This window comes from Mus caroli, unplaced genomic scaffold, assembly GCF_978045245.1.
Source record: "Mus caroli unplaced genomic scaffold, Mus_caroli_1 scaffold_7, whole genome shotgun sequence".
In the NCBI taxonomy this organism is placed as follows: domain Eukaryota; kingdom Metazoa; phylum Chordata; class Mammalia; order Rodentia; family Muridae; genus Mus; species Mus caroli.
This window is the reverse complement of record NW_028227262.1, coordinates 42,685,565-42,708,103: the sequence shown is the minus strand read 5'-3', so window position 1 is coordinate 42,708,103 and position 22,539 is coordinate 42,685,565. Positions and strand designations below refer to the sequence as shown.

The window sequence follows — 22,539 nt, the reverse complement described above, 5'->3', positions numbered from 1 at the left end:
CCTCAGTCTCTGACACCTATTTTCCTATCTTAAAAAAAGAGAGAGATGGTAGTATTGGTCATAGGCTTCTGTCATGTCAGCTTGCTTCATTGATATTGCAGATATAGGTTAGCCTGGAACCAAAGAAATGGAGGAAGCTTACATTCTTCCTCCCTGTATTGGTTCAGATAAGGTTATCTTCCATTAAGCTATATCAGCAATTAAAATACAACATGAAATTAACTTCTGTGTTACAGTATAATTATACCTTGAATATGCTAAAAGTAAAAAAAGCTTTTCTCAGAGGCCAGTTAATATATGACTTCATGCATATTCAATATAGAGACATAGAATTATAAAGATAGTTATTTAATGGTCTCTAGGAAACAAGGGGACTGAATAGGGACTGGCCTTTTATTATGGCAAGGTTTCTATTTGGTACTAATACAATGTTCTAAATATGATAATAGTAATCAATTCAAAACTTGTAGATACACTCAAGGTTAAAGAATTGTCTCTGAGTAGTGAGTTTTATGATATATGAATCATATTAGTAAGGTAATATGGAAATGTGTATTCTGGGTAGATTTCATCCTCAGCTATCATGACACGGGAGATAAATAATAAAATCAGCAGAATCTTTCTTTCAAATCAATGCAGAGTAGCTTTGTGAGTTTGCAGCCCTGTCTGTCCTCCAAGACCAAAGATCAAATCCAACTATTGATAGGATCTGTGGTTTCATAGAGGGGTTATGAGTAATGGAGTGATGAGAGACATGCTGAGAGTTCAAATCCTTTACCAATTGCTGCTTCTAGACTCAGTTTCCTAAACACTAAAACATAAGTACAGCAATAGTGATTGTGTAGATGTATGAAGAATAAATGCCAAATACTTGCTGTGGAGCCAGGCACTGTGTAATCAATACTTTTATAATTACTGTTATTCGGTTGAAAATATTAGGCTATATCATAAGAATCTTGGCAGTTAAACTGGTCCACTGTTGGTTTTTCTCTTACTGGCATCTTGGCCAGAAAGAAAAGAATGGCTAACATTTCTGTTCACTCTTAATGAATTCAATCAGCTCCTGAAGGACTTTTGATATATCAGAGAAATATTTAACAAGAAGCAGAATTTGTATTCGTTCTGTGTTTCTCTTCATCACTGCTGGAGCCTTCCCTAGTAGAGGTAACATTACCTGTGCTGAGAGATGCATTAACATACCATGAGAGAAATGTTAGAACGCTGAAAACACATCCATGTAGCCTGTGTTTCTATTGCTACTGAATGCAATTTAGGCTATTGCCAATAAGAAAATAGCCTGTTGCCTGATAATGTACAATTTACTTGTCTGTCAATTTTATTGTTTGTGATTTTTCTTTTCAGTAACATTGTAAAAAGCTTTTAAAAAAATTATCCACCTTGTATCCTGATCACAGCCCCCCTCCCTCCTCTCTTCTCAGTCCCACTCTTACAAATCCCTCCCCCCATTGCCCGAAGGGAATCCTCTTTGGGTACTACTCCTTGGAGGCTTCTAGTCCCAGTAGGTCTAGGCATACTATCTCCCACTGAGGCCCAAAGAGTCAGTGGGGAAGGGAATCCAATGACAATGAACAGAGACTGAGACAGCACCTGCTGAACTTATTAGGGAACCCACATGAAGACCAAACTACTATGCATTTGCTTCAGATATTTAGTGGGTCTAGGCCCAATTCCTGCATACTTCCTGGTTAGTGACCCAGGCTAGGTGAGTCCCTGTGATTTCAGATTAGTTGACTCTGTGGGTCTTCTTTTAGTGTCCTTGACAACTCTGACTTTTGAATTGTTCACTTCTGTCTACACCTTTCCACAAGACTCCCCTGATCCACCTGTTGTTTGGCCATAGGTCCATGCATTTATCACCATCCACTGTTGGATGAAGCCTCTCAGGAGACAATTATGCTATAACTTTGTTTTGAGAAATTCAGATATAAATGTCCTAGTATTGCAAAATAATGTATATATGTATTCTGAGGTACTTAATAAAAGATTGCAAATAACATATATAAATTATTCATCTCAATCATGAAAATATGTCCGGCTGGATTGTGTCCCTTGGACTAGATTCTGTTGTCTATGTTTCCTTAAGGGTAAGGGGAAATGTCGCATTGAAAGTGGATCAGCAAAGTTGGGTTCATTTATTTTCTCTACAGTGATCTTCAAGAAGCAAATATACTAGAATTTCTAATAGGATTCATGTTTCCATGAGAAATAAGATAGCTAAGTGCCCTTGAGGATAGAGTTTGATATTCCTTAGAGGAAAGAGATTGCATCCAAATAAAATTAAAATAATGTCAATTATGCTCTAAACAACAGTGAAAGAATGCAATAATAATCAGAATGTGGTTATATACTACTATGGCTTTACCGGGCTCTTGAGTTGCAAGTTGCCTGGTGTCATCAGTCATCTATTTGTATGATGAATCTTTTTTCATTGTTGTATGATTTATCACTTTTCATTAATTCTAATTTTTATGATTCACTTTGCTTGTGTGTATGTGTGTGTGCGTGTATCTGTGTCAGGGTATGTGTAAGAGTGTATATACATAAGTGTGTGTGCCCAAAAAGAAGGCAACAGAGGGTATCAGAACTCTAGAACTGGACTTACAGGCTTTCCCACTGAAACCCAGGGTGCTAGGATCTGAATTCTGGTTTGCTTGACTGAGCATCTTGCTGTTCAACTTCTGAGCCATCTCTTTAGACTCCAGATTTTTACTTACTTGTATTTTATATAATATTATGGTGTTGAATTTGATTTATTTAACTTTGCCTCACTCTGACATTGACATTTTATTTTGTTTGCATTATCTTATAATTCTTTCCAGGAAGTTCTCTTTCAATAATATGTAGCTATATCTTTGTGGTATATTATTCTTTTTTAATTATATTTGACCACCCTTATTTTAGTTTATGAAATATGGTCTATTTTTTCTCTGATGACTTTTTTTTCTCCATGTGTCTTTGTTTTCCTTTTGAATAACTGAATTTTCTATAAAATACTTTATGAGTGGCCTTTCTGTTGCTGTGATAAAACACATGTCCAAAAGCAATTTAAAGAGTTTATCTTGGTTTACAATTCCAGAGGGGTAAGATTCCATTATAGCTGAGAGAGGCGTAGCTGCAAGCAACAGGCCTGCTGACCACAGCAGGAAGCTGAGAGCTCACAATCTGAATCATAAACACAAGCAGGGAAAGCAAGCAAGAAGTGGGTTCAGCATGTAAATAGTCAAATCCCTTCCTCAACCATCAGGCCTGCACCCACTCCTGCTAGATACTTTTGGCAGAAAGGCCTCACCTCCCAAAGGTTCACTGACCTCTGAACAACTCCAGAAACTGTAACCAAGTGTTTAAGTGACAGGGTCTATAAGAGATATTTCTTAAGGAAACCACCACAAACACTGTCTTATTTTGGATTTTTCTCTTTATTTATAGTTTTGGTTGGTGTCTTAGTTAGGGTTTCTGTTGCTCTCATGAAACACTATGCTTAAAACAAGGTGAGGTAGAAAGGGTTTGTGCTGCTTATCCTTCCAAAGTCTGTCCATCATTCATGAAAGCCAGGACAGGAATTTGTACAGAGCCAGAACCTTGAGGCAGAAGCTGATGCACAGATGATCAAGGAGTGCTGCTTACTGGTTTGGTCACCATAGCCTGAACAGCCTGCCTCCTTAGAGGATTCAGAACCACCAGGGAAAGTACCACCCACAATGGTCTGGGTACCCCCCCCCAATTAATCACTAATTAAGAAAATGCTCTATACTGAATGCTTCATCAGAATTCCATCTTAATAGAGCCAGATTTAATATTCTTTTCTAATATGGCCCTAAAAAGTTTAGCTACACAGCTCCTCAAACTTCAAAATAATCATTCAATATATAGCTTTTAAGTTCAATTTTCTACTAGCTAGTGATTGCTATTATAACACTTAATATCATGTATGCTTAAATTCCTTTTGTGTTTCTATGTGTGTACCAGATTATTATTTATGTATATGAAATAAATCATCTGTCTGCATGTACACCTGCATGACAAAAAAGGGCGTCAGATCACATTTTAGATAGTGGCAACTCACCTTGTGCTTTCAGGGAATTGAGCTCAGGATCTCTAGAAGAGCAACCAATGTTCTTGATCACTGAGCCATCTCTCCAACCCAACAGATCAATTTTAATTGCTTTTAATATTCAATTTCCTTTGAGTTTCAGTTGGTTTTGTTCAAAATTTCCAGTAATTATTTCAGTGGGTTGTACTAATAGTAACATTTCTATACTGTTGAATATATATGAGCTTTACCACTATTTTGGATACTATTAAGATAGGTTTGGAATTACTATATGGCAAAATATTTTTTCCTCAATACATTCAAGATATTGTCGCACTTTATTCTACCCTTTATTAGAACAGAAAATGAGATGTGTTATTTGTCAAACTTCTCTGTTCATGTATGATCTATCCTTTTCATTCTCTTAGCTTTTGAGATTTTTATCTGTATGATGTGAGGCATGCTTCTTCTTCTTCTTCTTCTTCTTCTTCTTCTTCTTCTTCTTCTTCTTCTTCTTCTTCTTCTTCTTTTATTTTTTTTTTGAAACATTGAGATACACATATATAGCCTTCAGTACTCTAATTTCAGTCAGAAGACTGTCAGGAGCCATCCAGGATAAGGCTAATGCTAGCTGGTGAATTCCCTGAAGATTGCCCACATTTTTGCATGGACTAAAATGATTGCAGTCTGAGAACCAAGTTCCCAAAGATACTTCAACTTAGGATTGCTTTTTGAAGTGGAATGGCCGTTCCTGTTATTATTAAATTACTATAATAAACCCTGGGCATTTGAGCAGGTTTTCTGTAGATCAATAGAAAGGTAAACTTTCATGAATTAATTTTTTTTAAACTAATTGAGGATTTTATACAGTTCCTGATTTGATTCAAATAATCTTAGGAAGAAAATTTTACAAGATGGTTTTAGTTGTTTTGCTAGAAAGATGTAATAAACTTAAAATGAAGAATAGAATGTGACCATGCCTCATAATAGCAAGTAAAGGCTGCATAATAAAAAATTCATAAGAGCTTTAATAATTACAACAAGAAGAGAAATAGGATTGGGATAAATTTGTGTTCAAGGAAAAATGTTTATTCTAGGTCAGATCCAAGTATGAAGCCACGGGTGTGGGTTATTAGACAAGATCATGTGAACCTGTTGTTTGCAACTTATAACAAGCTTACAAAATGCAACACTGCTTTGAACTTAATATGAATATCCTCTTGTAACTCCCATTTTGTGTAACATTTTATCTGTGAGCTAATTTTCTATGAACTTTTGTGCATAAAAAAAGCCAAAGAAAAAGAAATAAAGATGATGAGTTGTTGGCTTGGGGGTAGGGGCTCTGCTCCATCCATCCATCCATCCATCCATCCATCCATCCATCCATCCATCCATCCAAATGTAGTAGTGTAGCAATTTTCCTCTTTATCTGGTGTATGTTTTCTATGTGACTCCTTCTTTCTTTTCTGGTTCACCAAGAGTTAATTAGCCTGATCAGTGAAGGGCTCTTAATGACTGGTCAGAGAAAGGAAGCTCTAGCAATAAGTCCTTTAGTTTATTACCCCCCCCCCAAACAAAACAAAACAAAACAAAACAAAACAAAACAAAACAGGTTTTAATTCCACTGAAGCCACAGAATAATAAAGAATCAAGAAGATTCAATATCATTTACAAACCTTTACTCTCTCAAAAGCATGTTTTACCCATCTGCCACCCCCTCCCCAGCGCTTTTTTTCAAGAGAGAACCTGTGTCAGGTTAGGCTCCTGGCATAGGATATCTTCATTATATGAGTTTTAGAAAATCCTGTTCCTTAAATAAATATTGACATTCTCACTTTACTTTTTGTTATCATTTACTGCATATTTCATATATATTTTGAACCAATAATTCTATGATCCATAACTTTATATATTTTATGTCATTATTATTTTACATATCCATTTTGCATAGAAGGTAAATACCTCAGCTCTTCCGATGCCTTAATTGTTTCTTCACCAGTGTTTTTTCTGGTATTGACTTCAAATAGTCTTGGTTGTTACGTTACCAAGTTCTCAGAACGAGAGGTAGTTTTTTTTGGTAGTTTTGCTTGTTTGTTTTGTCCCATGCTGCTTACTTAGTAAAGCTGATATCTAACTTGGCCAACGGTATCTAATTAAGCCAATGGTGCTAAAGCATTATCAGAGAATTTTCCATCTTTTCCCAGAGAACTTGGGTGATAGTGAACTGAACCAGACAGTTTCTTTCTGAAGTCAAATCATGAATTCTTTGTTCAAATTCCATTACAAAGCTACCATGTCCTGGCTGGACAGAGAGCAAGAATTGTATAAACATATAACAGAAAATAAAGGAAGCCCTAAGTATATGTGAAACCATTGAATGGCCATGCTAAACTTCCACTTGTCCAAATCATTCCATCATCATTCTCATATTATAGTTTTCAAAAAAATATGGTACATATATTTTCCTTCCATTTAAACCATATTCGTTTTATTAAGGATTCATTATTTTTTAGCTCTCTATATTTAATTGTTGTGAAGTTCCTTAATCATTATTTTTTTCCTGTGGATGTTATGTATCCTTTTACTATGCTGTCTATTTTTGTAGCATTTTCCTCCACATATAGTTTGTCATTTTGTGTCCTGAACTCATTTGTCACATAGTTATTTCTTTTCATTTTTCCTGTCTATCTATAGATTACCCAAAGCATAATTGCCCAAAGTACTTTTGCTTTTGTTAATGATTTAAGATCTAAGTGGTCCAGGATAGTCTATTTATTAACTTACCACATGTCATGAATATTTAGATCATATGTTCATGTATTCATACTTGATCTCAAAATTTTGGACTTCTTACTGGAGGTAGTTTATAAATCAAGGATATTAATGAACTTTTTCATTTGGCAATGTGTGTAGGTCTGTTAGTTGGTTTTGGGGGGGTTGTTTGTTTTTTGTTTGTTTTTTGGTTTTGTTTTGCTTTGTTTTTGTGAATTGAAGGACTCTGTATTGATTCAGGATGTCCTATCCATCTCCTTGTTTTCCAAAGTTGTGTATCTGCTACTCTACCTTTTTAGATTTCAATACCCTGGACCACTTCTCTCTCTCTCTCTCTTTCTCTCTCTCTCTCTCTCTCTCTCTCTCTATCTATCTATCTATCTATCTCTTGCTCACTCGTTCGCTTGCTTGCTCACTCGCTCTCTTTTGTTGAAATGGCTTGATTTTCTGTAGAACTTTATAACTTTCACAGCTGTCCTGGAACTCACTCTGTAGACCAGTCTGGTCTCAAACTTGAAGATGTATCTGTCTTTGATTTCCAAGTACTAGAATTAAAGGCATGGAATAACACTGCTAACCAAACAGACCAAAAAGCACTGTCCAGACTTGGATTTCATAGTTCTTTTATGACAGTTTTGACATAGTTTTATTTTATGTAAACATATAGAAAAATTCTAAAATATCCTTGGTTACTGAATGTGTAGCTCAGTGTTAGAATACTTGCCCAGTATGCATGAGATTTTAGATTTGATACCTAACACAATAAATAAATAAGTGACATAATAAGTCTAGTTCAGCTGTCTCACAACTTTTACTGAAACCCAAGTTGGTCAGCCAATGATATACCAAAATACCCAATCTACCCAAGAGAGGCTATGTGAACCAATGAATTTATCGGAATTACTTGCAGGGATATGAGTGAGGGTTTACTGAGAGGAACATGATTAACTCAAAGGCAGCTCCATGAAGAACAAAATGACCTCAGTATGTGCGATGACTCAAAAAATTTGCATCTGCTACACTCACTACACAACTCACTGGTGTGACTTGGGGACAGGTAGCTTCTCCAAGCTGCTGTTGCCAACCTTGAGAAAGGGCCTTGTAGATCCTCTGTAACTTTCTGAATTTCCTAAGACTTGCAAATTGTAGGTCTTCTTTCCTCTCTCCAAGAGGGAATGTTTGTACAACAATTTTGGGGATTGTGTTTCCTGATCTACATTAGATTCGTCTGTTATGTTTTAAAAACCACAAGTTCTGAACATTAACTTTCAACACCCCCACCTCCTGCCCTCCCGAAAAGGTTTCCTGATTGCAGGAGGTTACTGTGTTCTCTAATACATCTTTCTTTATAAACTATGGCAAGAAAAGGAAGAAGGAATATCATACCTCTTATTTTCCTTCAAGCACTTGGTCCACGTTAGAAAAGTTGTTCAACAAAAGCTGGGCACAAATTGTTCATCTGTTGATGTTGAAACCTAAGGGTTCTTTGGAAAGTCATTTAGATGGTGGTTTACTTGGGCAAACACGTGAAATGTGTGGAAAGGCTCAGGCAGACTCGTGAAGGAATGTTTCGCTGAAGCAGACACAGAAGAGAGAGGATGCTTTGTTAAGGCAAGCACACGAAAGGATGTAATAAAGGATTCTTTGCTAACAACATGCATGTATTGGTCTGCCTTACACTGCATAGTTGAGATGTATTTTTGGACTCCATAGAGAGAAGCACCAAAAAATTTCTGGTGGTATACTGAAGTTTCTTACCACTTCCCTAGGCTCAGGCTGATTGGATGCAGGTGCTAGGGCAAGACCCATGCTTAGGCAAAGCATGTGGAGGACACGGTATCTGGAGCCTGGCTATCTCTGCTAGGTTGTGTCACTGCTGTTGCTAACCTGACTCAACTAAACTGCTGGTGTATCCCTGAAGTGTTCATATGTAGATTGAGCTGCTGTTGCTGCTGCCTGCTAACTAGTGATCTGAACTGCTGATTTCCAGACAACACAGACAGGAGTTGTTCCTAAGAACTTTTCTAAACAGGTCTACTTCCCATTATTCTTTCGTTTTCACTATGTCTGATGGGTGGTAGGCTACAAGGGAGGTTAAAGCATTGAGGAACCATCATTAACCAGCAGTCTCAATTAATCCCTGAGATCTCTCAAACACTGGACCACCAAACAGGCAGCATACAGCAGATGACATGAGGCCCCCAACACACATATATTAGAGGACTTCCAGGTCTGTGTTCATTTAGAAATGATGCACTTAACCCTCAATAGACTAGAAGCCCCAGGGAGTTTAGAGGTCAGGTGGGGTGAGGGGTGGGGGCATTTACCTGAAGGTGTGGGGGGAAGGTGTGAAATGTGGAGCAATTGGAGTGTGGATGGGAGCATGTAGGGAATGGGATATGGAGTGCAAAAAGTAAATAAATTTAAAATAAAAATCTATTCAAAACAAAACAAAAATTAAGATTACAATCTGTAACATAAAAAACATACTATCTTAAATATATGAATTCTGTTCTCTAAACTACATAAATCTAGATAAGAAATTATAGAAAGATCCTAAACTCTCCTAAAAATTTTGATATTCAATATTTTGATTATTTCCCACAGAATTTTTTGGTGATATTATTACAAAAGACATGTCATTACAGCATTTTCAGGAAAGAAAAATAATATCTTACTGAGCCTAGAGTTGACTGAGGTTGGGCTTGCTATTTTATAGCTCTTGACAGGTGGTATTAACATAAAATCTTTGCTGATTTCTCTAAGATAGGTTTTTACATGGCCTGCCAAAATAAGCTTATGTTCCTGATTTGTACATGCAGAAAGAGAAAGCAAGATGCATTTTTCCTTGTCACATTTCAGTTAACATACATGCAGCTTGTCAAAATTACAAAAGAATATTTTACAAATATTTTAATTCATTTCCTGTAAAATGAAGATATATATATATATATATATATATATATATATATATATACACAGTAGAATTCCTTTTTTAAAGTACTCCTCCTTTAGCAAAATCAAAAATGGCTAAAGATTATACTTAGGTAAATTGTTTGGCTAGCATTCACAGAGTCCTTGATTGTCTCTTCAGCACTAAAAGATAATAAAATAAATTATAAAGTTAATGAAAACTCACAAAATCATGGCCATAATGATGCGAGTATTATGAAGTAATACTCACTAACACTGGGATATAATGATTGTGATCAATTCATATTTTGAGCATTAAATTTTAAGGAAGAACAACCTCAATAGACATGCTAACATGAATGGTGGAGAACCTCCACCAAACAGAGGTACTGAGGAAATCTGGGGGGAGACAGTCTTTCCAAAGAAAGAGCCCACCAGTAGCAAATAGCCAATAACAATTTGCCTGAAAACATATAGGAAAGTAAATTTTAAAAGGCTGAGCAGTTTGTACTTACATATTAGGAACATCCATACGTGTAAGAATAATTAATGAAAATGTATTTGAAAAAAGAAGCAGAGAGGGTAAATAGGAGGTTTGGGAGGAAGGGAAGGAAAGAAAGAAATGATGTAATTAGAGCCTATAATATAGATACATAAATAACAGTGGGACAAAAAGAAGTAATTACAATAAATTCAATGAATTTGTCTAGCCTTTTGTACAGAGCTCAAGCTGGGTGTGGCTTGCCACACCAGCATGGCCTTGCTTTTACTTGCCTGTAAGGATTGGGTAATATTGACCAGTGGAGACATGCAGATGAGCAGAGGAACAAACTCTCAGATGAAGTTTTGTTGAACCAACATAAGAATGGAGAACAATAAAGCAACCAACCCTAGATAATTTATAGTAATTTGAGAAGCTACAGCATGGGAACTCGTGTAGTAACACGGAAGGCAAACAGCAGCCAACTTTATCAGAAACAGGCGAAATAAAAGTGGTGTGGTGTTCAGGGTTATGTAAGGCTGTAGATTAAACAAGGAAGAGTTAATCTACCTTGCCTACTAAGAAGAGAGGCCCCTTGGTCTTGCAAACTGTATATGTCTCAATACAGCAGAATGCCAGGGCCAAGAAGTGGGAGAGGGTGGGTAGAGGAGCTGGGGAGATATGCGGGACTTTTGCGATAGCATTTGAAATGTATATGAAAAAATACCTAATAAAAAAGGGGGGAAGGCACACCCAAAAATGCCAGGCTTAAATTGATATAAAGATCTGCAGTGACGGCACTTGAATAGCTAGCTGATACCTGTCATTCTAGCCAGGATTGCCTTGAATTCAAGGTCACCCTGACATTCTTAGTAAGACTGTCTCAAAAAACAAAAACAAAACAACCCCTAGAAAGCACAATGACCCAATAGATAATTAAATATACTTGAGAACACACTTAGATATTCTGGTTAGGGAGCCCTCAAGTTGCTAAGGTCAGGAAATCTCTGTGAGTTCATGCCAGGTAGGCTTATGTAGAGAGAATCCATCTCATATAATTAAAAAAAAAAAAAAAAAAGAACTGTTTTGGATGAGGTATGCACTTGCCTCAAAGGTCAAGGACTGAATGTCTCAGATACAGAATTCTGGTATATTTAATTTTGCATCTACCTTTGAAAGAAAAAGATTGCAGGTACAGATAGAGCTAACTAGATCCTTAGTAGGAGAATGAATTTTTTTTCAAGAGCCTTGTATTTTCAGCTATCTTCAAAGTCAGTGGATGCTATGTCTCAGACTCTGGTACGATTATCCATGCCTGTAATGGTAGAAGGTAAGGTATCGCCAGAAGTAACCTTAATAGCTTGAAAAAACAGGAAACTAAAGAGCTGGTGGTTGGGCCCAGCTGTTGAATGATTTTCACCTGCACCCTGCAGGGAGGAGAATGGTGAGTAAACATAGCCATCCACTAAGGGCTTGATGGCAGTGAAAGAAAAGGAAGATCAATGGGTGCACACAGGCAGGTCTAGCATTAATAACTTGAACAAAAGAGGCAGGTAATTGCTGAACCTAGTTTGTGGACAGCAGATAAAGAAACGGTAAGAATATTTAAAGAAGAATATAGAGTGTCATTCTGGAGGTGTTTCTTCAAGGCACTTGTGACACTATAACTTGCTGAGGGCCTACATCCTGCCTAATGCCTCCTCCTTCATTCTATGTTCACAGAATCCTTAGAAATAATTACAAATTGAATTTAATTTGGGACTGTTTCAATGTTTAAAAACAGAAAAGAAAAAAAAGCTAAGAAAAGAAAGAGAGAGAGAAAGAGAGAGAGAGAGAGAAGAAATGTAAATGGAGCAAGTAGCACCAGCGTTTCTGTGGAACATCACATTTTAATGTTTGAAGCCATTACAGTCTATATTGTTATTGCAGAGCCTAACTCATCCTAAGAAACACAGTTCCACAGCATATGGCATAGCCTGGCATGAGAATGGCCCTCCTTATGCCCTTAATTTCTTCACAGCATAGAAGCACTATGTTTTAGCAGGGCAGGCTGTGATGAGTCCTGATACTGACTTTTCCTCCATCACAATGATTTTTCTAGATTAGATTTTGCTTATTGCAGAAGTACCAAACTGCACAGTATTATTCCACCCATGAATATGAAATTGTTTAGTGAGTAAGCTGGAATGATTAAACTCATAGAGCACTGTAAGTAAAATGTATCCTGGGTGCCTTCCCTGCCAAGAATGCCATTACATCTTAGAGGAAACAGGTTTAGAAATGGTTCTTTGTTACAAAGTTATATAAAAGTCTTGGCATACCATGCGTATAGAGAAAATTTTACTTCCCCAAATGCGTTTTCCTCTTTAGAGAAGAGCAAGAGCAACAATTCCAGCACTAAAGGACTAAGTCGTATTCAATTGTATGTAACAGACACAGAAAATATACAGTGAACATGTAATGAAGCGAATGGTTCATTATCTCACTTGTTTAGGGAGCCTAAAAAATTAACGTTAATAATATCAGAATGATGGAGGAATTGAGGCATGATGGCCCAAGGGCACATAGTTTAGATGTGTTAATTGAGTCTTGAGATGTAATGTATAGTAGGTGCCTATAATGACATAGTGTAAAAACTTCCTAATAACTAGCTTCACTTTAAATTTCTCACCACCCAAATGTGGTGTTATTGCATTTATACTATGTTAGTTTGATTTTATCATTCTATATTGTAGATGAGATATATGATCACATGACACTGTACTATATAATGCTATAAGTAAATCATTATTTTTCATCTTTAAACAATGATCTTTAATCAAAAGGTGAAGCAGTCCTCAATCAGTAGGAGCCTTTAGAAATTACATGTGTTGACCATTATTGCTTAACAAACACTTTTCAAATTCTTTTAATCATATTTGGTTTAGCAATTATGGCCAAGCCCAAAGGTATAGTCTAACATTTCTCCACATTATTGTTTAAGAATTTGAGTTTGAGTTTACTTATATAAGCCTCCCCATATCTCTCTTGTCCCTCTTCAATAGAATTGGGATGAGAGACACTACCATCTGTGTTCTAGGGGCAGAATAGGAAATTATTGCTTCTATCCTTGCCTTTGAACAGAAACTTGGGGCTCTTGCACTGAATGAAGTACACGAAGGAATAATGTTAACAGATGTTTAAAAATGCACCTGCTGGTGTGATGTTGAAGATCCCCAAACTCTCATCTGTCAGAGGGCTAACAGAGCTCCTTTATATGAGAACCTGATATTAACAAGAGACATTCATGCTATTATGCCTTTGGTTCGGGCTGTAGAAAAAAATGCACTTTGCTGAAAATAAGCTGTTGATTACTTACATGGATTTCTGTGGCATGCCAGCTCTTCTTGCCAGCCTGCACTTCCTTATCAAAGAGCTAGAAGCTCCAACTGAGGTGAGAATTCCACTTGACAAGCAGACATAGCCATTTGGGGAATATACAAATTAAAAGGTTCCAAGATAGAAATAGGAACATTAGCAGCAGGGAGTGTCTTGGGGATACACTGTGTCCGATTGCATCCAGGAGTTGGGAGAGTAAGTGAGTCATAGCCTTCCAAAGGATAAACCATGCTGTGTTAGCACTTGGGCAACCTCTGAATCTGTAGTAGTTATTTAAAGTTGCCAGGGATGGCTTTAGTACTGGCAAGTCTGCACTGCTTAGGGACATCTTTGAATCATGCACAGTGTGACTGAACTCCATGTTGCTTCAGCATTTCTCCCAACTTCTAACTTGTAAGTCAGGCATGGTCATAGTATTTTGTCTGTTTTATTTTCCCCAGAGGAAAAATACAGAGATGTATGAAGTTAAAGATGTTTTGCCTAGGTCATCCATTGATTCTCACAATTAGCTACACAATTGTGATGGTGAGTTTTATGTGGTCTTTATCAGAATATATAGGACACGTATTCTGTCATAGATATATCAGATCTCTGTGTTTGCCAAGAAATCCTAGTTATGACAAAGAAAAGCCTCCTTAAACTAGGCCAATTTGTTTACTGGGAAAATCTGAAGTACTTTATAGGAACCACATGTATATATGCATGTATGTATGGATGGATGCATGGCTGTGCTGTGTCAGGAGCTCTGGTTATGATCCTGGGTTTCTGGACTCTGTTTGCTCTCAGCTTGTACCCACCTACACAATCTCTTTTCTTCTCGGCGTCCATCTGTTCAACCCCTCCCCAAACATCTTTCTTCCCTCTATCCCAACTTACCTGTTCCACTCTCTCTCTTCTGCTTATCTCAGCTCTCACATCCTCTGTGGTCTTCCTGTTCTCTTTTACAGTTTCAAACTTATTATGAACTACTTGACAATTTATTATGAACTAACTGGCATTCCCTGCTCTATAGTCACATGATCTTTGGCACCCTTCTTCAGGATTTATTTAGTTTCTGAATCTCAATAAAAAGTTCCGTTGTGAAAAATGTTGAGTTGATTTGTGGTACAAAGAGAAAGTAAGATTCCCTTGTATACAGGTTTGTGGATAATTAATGCATCTAATTAATCTATATGTGGATTATTTACTCTTGCATTGTTGTGACCAGATACACAATGCAAAGAACTGAACATGCTCATGATAGCACATGGGTTCAGAGGGACTTGAACTCATCAGGTTGGGAAATGGGGAAAGGTGAGGAACAGTTCTGTTTCGTGTATTAGGAGTGTGAAGTGGAGTGCCTGTCCATATGCCTGTGGACCAGGAAGCAGTTGTTACAGTTCATATCCTGGTCATGTAGAACTTTCCAAAGCCTGCGACTAGTTACCTAATTCCATTAGTGAGTCCTTATCCCCTAAGCCAAACAGCACCACAATCTGGGTACAAAGAGCTCTATATGTTACATTTATGTTGTTGGAATTCTATACCAAGGCCAAAAGGAGATTAAATAAGAAAAGGTTTATTTTGTCTCAGAGTTCCAGAGGGATAGAGAATTTTTTATAGTGAGGAAGGCATGGCATGGTGGTAGGCAGGAACAGGAAATCTGGCTGGTCCCTGGAGGGAAGACAAAGGAGCATAGGGGAAACAGCAGATTATAAACTCATACCCATACGCAGTGACAAGCTTCCTCCAAAAAGGCTTCATGTCTAAAAGGTCCTATGAGCTCCCTAAACAGTACCGTCAACAAGATGAAGGACAATCACTTGATTTTATGGAGCATTTCTTATTCAAATAACCTTATACTCAAAACATGCATCATATCATGACAGGCTATAATGTTGTATGGATAATCCCATGATTAATTTTAGTATCGTCAACTAACCAATTATTTTTTCCAATGACCTATTCTGATTGAAACTATAGCATCATCATGCCCTTTTCTGGTTCCTGCGTATAATATAGATCTACCACCAGTGAACTACATTCTTTTAACTTTCTAGAATGTACCTCAGTAGTTTTCCAGGCACCTTGTTTGGGGCCATGTTTCCTGCTTGATTATTCTTACCAAGGAAGACCAAATATAGTAGTAAGGGTTGTCTTGTCTTCATGTGGATGTCTCCACCCTACACCCCACCTGACCTCTAAACTCCCTGGGGCCTCCAGTCTCTTGAGGGTTAGGTGCATCATCTCTCAATGAACACAGACCCACAGACCCATTTACTATGGTGAATGGCATTTTTAGCTTTCAAAGTCAGACATACTATCTTTTGTATACCCCTGGGCAGGAATTTATTATAAAAATATGATTTAGATTATTTTCTGAAAAGAATAAGAGACCAACTAGGTGTCATGTATTTGTAGTCTCAGCTAACCAGAGTTTGTGACACTTCACATATATCTAAGAGCTTGTTAAATCTAAGATATGCTATTCTTTAACATCGGAAAAATGAATATTTTAAGAGTTTAGATGTAATTTAACTTATTTCATTTATTTTATTTTATACATATGGGTGTTTACAGCATACATATTAGTGTGACATAAGGCTCAAAGGCCTTCAGAGGTCTAAAGAAGGTGTCAGATCTCCTGAACCTTTAGTTGCAGATATTTTTAAGTAGTTATGTGAACAGTGGAAACCAAACTTGAGTCCTCTGCAAGAACACCTATTTCTTTCAACTGATGATCTATCCCAGCATCACTGTTATCTTTACAGTATCTATTGCTTACTGTTAAAGAGGAAACCACACAGATTAATACTAATAGATTTTCATAGGATGTGTTTATTAGCATAACTTGGTACTTAAACAAGGACTTAACAAACTCCTAGTTCCTATAGGTTAAGTAAGAGTCTTGATAAAAAATATATATCAGATTCCACTATAGGAAGAATGAAATATGTCAACAAAATAGTTAATCAATGTTTATTTCTAACCAGCACCTTAGTGATTACATAGCCTGTTGACCACAGAACACACTTCAAATATCAATGTCAGAGAAAACTAATTTTCACTCTAGAATCACTAGGTTTTGCAGAACAGAGCAGACGAGCATAACACTCTAATTTTTGGCTTAAGCCTTCAGCAAGATGGATTTCTCTTGAGTTAGGCTCCTTGCTTAAAGACAACCTAGCTCAGAACAGGTTTGAATTAAAAACATAATTCTGTTGATTCTAACACCTGCTGGGACTGGTATTTACTACAGAGATTCCAAGTCCCTTTGTTCATGTTAGTAGGAGTTACTGTGTGCATAGCCTTAATTCACAGCCTCTGTCTGTTTTTTAGTTCACACAGGTATTGTGAACATAAACATATACACAGAAAGACAGATTTATCTATGTTTCAGCCAAGCTTTTGCAAAGCAAGGCCAGGCTGCAAAGAGATTGTTGATTGATACTAAATTTTTGACAGCACGGTGTATATTTCCAGCAATAAGATGAGTAACTTGGGCTAAAGGGGACCGATGAGGATAAAACTCAGATTTATTAAGGACCTTTCCAGTGAGCAGGCTATGTCCTCACTTGGCACTAAAATAAATAGTGTCCGATTCCAATTATATGATCCTGTGATGTGTAATTTAGCTTTGATTAACTGCTATAAATCGCCAACATCTTCTTAATCCTGGGTGTATTTCCCATCATGCTTTAGCATCTGTAGATTTAAAATGCTGTAATATTTTAAAAATTTCTTCAAGAATACATTAGATAATATATAATATTTAACCTGGAGTTTTTTTTAAAGGGTCCTGCCACTGTCTTTTATACTGCAAAATATATAAATTCTACTCTTCATATTTGATTTACAAACGTAGTATGTAGCATAATCAGTTGATTAGAAACAAGTTTGTTTTATACATGTTTGAGGCCTCCAGATGAGGTTATATTGGCTATGGCAAGTTTCTCTCTTCTTTTCTTTTCTTTCTTTCTTTCTTTCTTTTTTTTTTTTTAATTTTAATTTTTTTTAATTTTAATTTTTAATATCTCTTTCTTTCTTTCTTTGTTTCTTTCTTTCTTTGTTTCTTTCTTTATTTCTTTATTTCTTTCAATACATACATACATTAATTTGCATAAATAGATTTCTAGGTTTTATTTTTAATTAATTAATTTAATTAAAATTTTACACTCCTTATTTTTATTCCCCCACCCTCGTACTATTCCACTTCCCATACCTCCTCCCCACCACTTGTCTTCATGTGGATGTCCCCACCCTACACCCCACCTGACCTCTAAACTCCCTGGGGCCTCCAGTCTCTTGAGGGTTAGGTGCATCATCTCTCAATGAACACAGACCCAGAAGTCCTCTACTGCATGTGTGTTGGGGACCTAATATCAGCTGGTATATGGTACATGTTTAGTGGTCCAGTATTTGAGAGATCTTGGGGGTCCAGATTAATTGAGCCTGCTGGTCCTCCTACAGGATCACCCTTCTCCTCAGCTTCTTTCACCCTTTCCCTAATTCAATGACATGGTTCAGCTGCTTCTGTCTATTGGTTGAGTGCAAATATCTGCATCTGATTCTTTCAGCTGCTTATTGTGACTTCTGGAGTGCCGTCATGCTAGGGAATTTTATACATGTATACAGTGACATATTATATCAACTTTCTACCTTTACTCTACTATTCTATATTCCTCTTAACAAGTTCACACCCACACATCATTTTTAAAAAATAACTCAGTAGATCCAGCTAATTCTGCCCATATATGCATGTCTGTGGACTCATCCATGAGAACATGGCTATTGTACCACTGGCCATGTCCTCAAAAAAGAGCTATTGATTCTTTTTCTCATCACAGCTATTACCAGAAGTTCTTCAGTAAAGAGTAGGACCTGGAGATCTTTATGCTAACAGTGGTGAAATTATGGCTGGCTTGAAAATGTACAGCTTTTCTACAGGTTACCGTATATACTGAATGTTTGTGTGTGTGTGTGTGTGTATTACCCTTATTAGAACCAGACAACATTGTTTCATAGTATGTCCTTTAGCTCTTACTTTCTTTCCACTCTTCTTCTGCATGGTTCCTTATTTTATAGCATTTTGGGTGGTATTTGGGTGATACAGATTTCCTGTTTAGGAATGAGCAATCAGTCTCTTCCTCTCAGCATTTAAATTAGGATCCTCTCCCTATTGACTGCTCTCCAGTACATAAAGGAAAGTTCTCCGAACAAATATGTATTTCTCCTTCCCTTATTTTTGAAAGGCTTGACAAAATAAATAATAGTGTATACTTTCTATCTACTGAAGACAGACATCATTATCCACTTAGCAATTTGAATAATAATATCTTTTTTTTTTATTTCTGTGATCTTGGACATGGCTATTTGCCATTTGTATCTCAATTTTTATACTTACATCATATGTTGTAATATATTTGTTGATATATTGATATTTATGATAATATGCATGATAATATGTTATATTATAATTCACAGTATAATGAGGGTGAAATGACAGCACACTCAGAAGAACTTAACAGGTGCTCAGCACCATAATTGCTCAGCAAGTGTTCCCCCTTAAACCATTCCTTGAGGCATTGAATGTCTATAGGAAAAGGTGATCATAAAATGTCATTCATCTGTTTTACCCCTTGTACCTAGAGTATTACTGGGTAGCTGGCATTAGTTTTAATAATAATTATAATTGAACAATTTACAATATAAATTTACTGAGGGAAAGAATAAGAAAAACATACTTCCTACAGCGAATTAAACATTATTCTAAATCACATATTATTTAATATTTCTCAGGGCATCATGCCTGCTCTAAGCATATTATCTGAGAGTTAATGGAAAATAATATCAGGACCGATCTGAACTATAGCACACGATCCCTTTCCATCATGTGCATGTGATGTTGCTCCTGCTGTCAGCTGATTGGTTATGGGTAATGAATAGCAATTTTGGAATTCTGAAGTTATTGCCCCAAGGAAAATTTACTTTTAAAAAACCTGAAATAGATGATGGATAAAGAACCATTATTGGAGTTGCATGAGGTGCCACAAGCCTGTAGTTTTACCACTTGTTAGTCTGAGACAAGAGGAACATGAGTTCAAAACTGCTGTCTCAAAACCCTAAAGTACAGGGGAGACAGTGCCATAGGTGTATCTGCTTAAGATTAAAAACAGTTTCAGAGACACAAAAATGTGTTGGTTTCACATTGAGGAAAAAAAGTGCTTACTTTTTTTGTTTGTTTGGTCAAGAGCAAGCCCAAATCACCTCTGCCCAGGTCTTCACTCTTTCTGCAGCCTGTGGTTCTTGACTTCTTTGTAGTATCTTTAACATATATCTGTCCATGATGTCTAATGGTCTCTATTACTTTCTTGAAATGTTGTCACTAACAAGAACTTTTTTTTCATATTTATTGAACAGCACAGAAGGCATTACATATGAGAAGGAATGAGGGTTACTTTGATGAAATGCTTAACTGAGTTTTATAAGGGACTAAGCTATTTAGCCCAACTGATCCCAAAGCACTGCAAATACATTGGTTAAGCAATATCAGTATGTTGTCTCTAATATTTGTAGTGTACACCTGTCATATCATGTCACTTCCTACCTGTTTGCTGCTTTCAACAAATAATTATCATAACATACATATGCACCTGAGCATTGCTTTCTGGAATAAGGCCAGGAAAAGGAATATAGTTTGAGATTATAACATTGTATTAGTTTACATTGTAAAATCCAATTATGTAGGAAATCTGAAGTTGATAGTTACAATGTTCTTAAAAATATGTGCTAAACAAATAGAGTTAACAGCAGAATATCATTCTTTATTTTTTTTTAGTAGACTTAAGGCATACTATTAACTTGTGTGTGAGGTCCAGAAAGAAGTCCAGCTTCTATAGGGGAAAAGCTATTTTCATAAAAGTGTATCACCACATAATATTAAGATGCTTTCTGCAAAAGCTTGAGGACTTGATTTCAATCCATATACTCTATGTGAAAGAAAAAAATCATTGTGATGATACTGACTCAAAATGATAGGACTGGATTCATAGAGCTCATTGGCAGCTAGTGCAGTATATTTGGTGACTCCAGACCAGGGAAAGACCTTGTTTCAAAATAAAACAGAAATCTTCCATAGCAGCAACAAAAATAAAAACACAAAAAAATTAAAAGTAACGCCTGAGGTAACCTCTAGCCTCTGCACATACACATATACCTACACACCAATATGCACACACACACACACACACACACACACACACACACACACACATACACACACACACAGGCACACACACACACACACAGGCACACACACTTAAAAGAAATGAATAAAGGAAATATTTATCATATAAACCATATGTAAAATTGTATGACATTCTCTTTTACAATAGCTTAACTCTGTAAAAGTAAAACTTCTCCCTGGTCTCCATTTAAGGTGAAGCACCATGGGTAGACTTAGATTTGTAATTGTCACATTTGTATCAAATCATTTGATATTCTGGGCCTTTTTTTCCTTGTCACAGTAAAATCATCATCTTCAAAATGAATTACAGAAATATATTTGCAAATTTTAATCACCCATGACAACTCTCTGATATAAAGAAATAGTGACTTTAGGAGGAGACCTGATGGCATACTGATACATCTGCACCACTTAATTAGCTGGATGTGAATTTACAGTTAGGGTTGCTAGAATTTTTATAGGTAGAGTCACTGTAGTTGAAGAGAATTGAGTATAGATGTTAGACAGTCATAACTAATAATGCAATATATAGGGTCAAAAACGATACTACTTACTTAGGAACTCTTCTGTGTAACTGATGTCTTACAGAAAACATAGGTTCCTGACAGATGCTATTTAAACCTTAATGAGGTTTAGTAGTATGATTTATAACAAATAACTTCTACATTTTATCTGAGTTATACCCAAACTGATACATTCAGTATTTAAACAGTATATGTATGTGTGTATATATATATATATATATATATATATATATATACACATACATATATATGACCTTTTTATTCCTCATTTATTCACATCCTAATTCATTGTTTTAGAGTTCCTACCAAGTAACAAGTGCTCTAAAATATAATTTTAAACATAGAGCTTGCAGAATAAAGAATTACTAGTAAATCCTATGAGAAATGCCAGAGGAAGAGAGTACTATTTTGCACTGGGATAAGACCAGTACTATTTGGAGCATAGAGTAAGTACATTGCATACAACAAGAGAGTCTATGCTAGAAGTGGGTGCTAAAGGGCTGAAATGGCAAAGGACAATGTCTTTGCTTCAGGCATTTCCAAAGACAAGAATATGAGCAGGAAATCAGAATGATTTCATTTTCCTTTTTCTCACATTTTTATCCTACTCATTTTAAAATTTATTTCTATTTTCTTCTAAAAAACTCCTCAGTTATCAGGTTCCCCTATAATCTCCAAGTTATTTATTTTTTTCTTTCCTAAATAAATCAATTTTTTAATTGAAATAAAGTACCCCGGAGCTCTTGACTCTAGCTGCATATGTATCAAAAGATGGCCTAGTTGGCCATCACTGGAAAGAGGCCCATTGGAATTGCAAACTTTATATGCCCAATACAGGGGAACTCCAGGGCCAAAAAGTGGGAGTGGGTGGGTAGGGGAGTGGGGGGGAGGGTATGGGGGGCTTTTGGGATAGCAGTGGAAATGTAAATGAGGAAAATACCTAATTAAAAAAATGAAGACATTTTCTGAACATTTGGAAGTTTTATTTTAATATTTAGGTCAATGATGTGAATGCAGTGCCGCATAATGTTGAAAACTAACTCAAGAAACAGATTTTCCTTTTATCAAAGAGTGGTGTGGAGCTCAGATTTTCTCGTGACAAAAATCTGGATGTTGACGTCATGGCCACTGAGGCATTGTCTGGGAGTGATGAGATATTTGTTTCATTGCTTTGTCTAGGGACCTCATAAAGTAG

The 22,539-nt window shown here is 36.4% G+C and overlaps 1 protein-coding gene across 2 annotated transcripts in view; it reads left to right on the top strand.

The window, feature by feature from the left end:
* Positions 1-22,539, top strand: part of LOC110295865 (contactin-4) — a 1,019,336-nt gene that overhangs the window by 241,486 nt on the left and 755,311 nt on the right. The gene's annotated exons all lie outside the window — the stretch shown is intronic.